The 2,715-nt window shown below is 34.3% G+C and overlaps 1 non-coding gene across 1 annotated transcript; it reads left to right on the forward strand.

The window, feature by feature from the left end:
• Positions 1-2,165: 2,165 nt before the first annotated feature.
• LOC133049408 (small nucleolar RNA SNORA26) lies at positions 2,166-2,287 on the forward strand. The gene has a single exon (XR_009691309.1). It is a non-coding gene; the product is annotated as a small nucleolar RNA SNORA26 (small nucleolar RNA).
• Positions 2,288-2,715: the final 428 nt, after the last annotated feature.

Raw genomic sequence — 2,715 nt, forward strand, 5'->3', positions numbered from 1 at the left:
TTTGACTTTTTTTCATATTTCATTTAATAATTTGAAAATTTTAATTTGTAATACGCAAGGTTAGCCTAATTACGATGAAGATTGTATATTATTCAAGCAATCAAAGAAGTATTGTTTGCTCTTATAAAAAAGAAAGGAAATGCTTGGAAATGGGAATGACTAAACATTTATAAAGCCCTAAGAACATCATTATATCTTATACCTCAGTAGGCCAAAAACAAAACAGTATTATTGACTTTTTTTTCTTAACAGAAACCAAGGAACAATTTCGTGCCTTAGAATAAATAGATTCCTTCCTAATAGAATCAAGGATCAATATTTGTGCACATTTTCTTGATGGGGTAACTGTTCTTTCTTTTTCTCACGTCTCAGGAACTTAGAGCAATGGCTGTGAAGTTGCTGAGCAGAGAAACAGAGGGAGGAGGCTAAAGAGAGGCTCTAGAGACAGAGATAATATACCTGTGGTGCCTGCTTCTCTGATTCCTATAAATCATCTTAGAGAAGTGAGTGATGTAGGGACAACAGACAGATCAATATTAAAGTCTATTGATTGACAGTGATCAATCCATTGGAAAGATCTGTTCTTTAACATTCTGATTGTACTCTCTCTGATTTACCTAAATACTGAGGTGATAGGCATTCACTGTAATCATCATTATAGCTTATTTCATTATTTAAAGCGTTAAAGGAATCATGAATATTTAATGACACTAGAGGGAAAAAAATAAGCTTTAAAATAAACCTCAAAATTGCCAATGAAAATGCTTAGATGGCAAACAATGCAGCTTCCAAGGTGAAAAGTTTTATTGAATAAATGCAGAGACAGCTGTTTTCAGAAAATCATATTTCCCCCAGTCCCGAGTGAGACATGTTCTTGCACATCACAACATTAATAGTCACATTGTGTTACTTGATTTAGTGCAACATAATGCAGTGTGACTAATACAACCCGATGGTACAGATTCATGAAAGAGAAAGATCCATCACCTAGGAAATGTGAAACCAAGATGCACTTTTCTGAAAACAAAGGTTAAATAAATCAAAGTTTTCTGATGAAAGAAAAGTCATGCAAAAGAGAGTTTTATTCCAAAACACATTTCAATCCACCTTTGTGTTGATCTCTAGGTGCGTTAGAGAGGGGAATAGGAATCAAACATGAAAAGCCCTTAAGCTGTTTGAACTTAGCAGTGCTTAGTGATTCTGCAATATTTTCCTCTGTAGTACCAATCTTCTGAAGCAATAGCCTCTTCATCAATCTTCCCATGAATTGCCCAGGTGACTACTGCATGAGCCCAGCTGATAACCTAGTGTCCTTTCTCTTTCAGCATCTCTAAAAATGTACTTGGGATACTGAAGAAATAATATAAAATGACTTTTTAAAGTCTATCTTTCATGCCCAATATGTAGGAGGTAAATATTATTGAGAAAAGATGTTACAATAGACCTGTGGGTGTTTTTTGGTTGGGCTTACCCATCTGTATTCTTTTCTTGTCAGAAACATGTATGGACTTTTATCTATCTGACAATAAATGCATCAGACAGGTAACAGGAAGCAAAGATTTGACTTCTCTATTAATATTTTGAAATAGGAATTTTCATTAAAAGTCTTAAAAAATTAAAGGGAAGAAAAGTCTTACAGAGGTATTTGGACTACACAGCCAACTTCAAAGTCATTATATTCAAATAAACTGAAATGATAGATGATTTTAATATTATTATTTCAGGTATTTCCTGATCAATGTCTATTCTCCATCTTGACCCCACAACACCAATTTGGAGAATATTTTTAAATCGAAGTGTTAAATAAATTTCTGAAGCTCTTTATATTTTCCTGACTAGACTGGATGCTCCCCGAGTCTTCTCACAATTATTGGGCACCTACTTCTTTCCGGTTACTTTGTATATACCTTATGCTATTTGTGATGGCAACACTGAAAAAGTATGTGTTGTTATTTCCACTTACCAGATGAAAAAGTTAAGGCAAAAGGGTGGAGTGAGCTGGCCTCTTAATATATCTAGTAAATGGTACAGTTGTTTTTTTAATACAAGTTTGTCTGACTTTAAACAGATACTTTTGCATCATCTATAGAATAGAGTGTAACATTAGTTTACAATAGACACTTAGAATTATGAACTCTAAAAGGTGAAGATCATCGCCCTTTCCAGTGCCCTTTTAAGGCTGATGCAGTGCCTTAAGAGGCTAACACAGGAGGGTAAAGAAAGTCTCCAAAAACCCAGAGAAGAGATTTTTAGAACTCCTCTCTGGATCCTGTCTGGAGTCACAAGTGAACTGGAAGATGTTAAGTCTTAGCACTTACTAGTATGTGTATAGTTAATATCAAAGTCATTAAATTTAAACTTGACCTGCGGTTTGACAATAAAAAATAAATAAATAAATAAATAAAAATAAAAGGTGAAGATCAAAGCCCTCGTTACCAATTCCAAACAAGCCATCTATGTAACATTTCAACAACTATCCAATCACCATGGAGAACTTCATTGCTAGTATCTCATTTATTTAAGGTTCTCTGAATAGACATTGGTGGACAAAGCCTATCAGTGGACATTGTTCTAACCACTAAAAATTTATTAGAACTGACCAGAACTAAGCTGCTCCAGAACAGCTCAGTGACATTTTGTGTATTCAGTTCAATGCAGTCACTGAGAATAGAAAGATTTAAACAAGCACCACCCATAGTAGACTTAAACAGTGGT

Source organism: Dama dama, chromosome 3 (genome assembly GCF_033118175.1).
Source record: "Dama dama isolate Ldn47 chromosome 3, ASM3311817v1, whole genome shotgun sequence".
In the NCBI taxonomy this organism is placed as follows: Eukaryota; Metazoa; Chordata; class Mammalia; order Artiodactyla; family Cervidae; genus Dama; species Dama dama.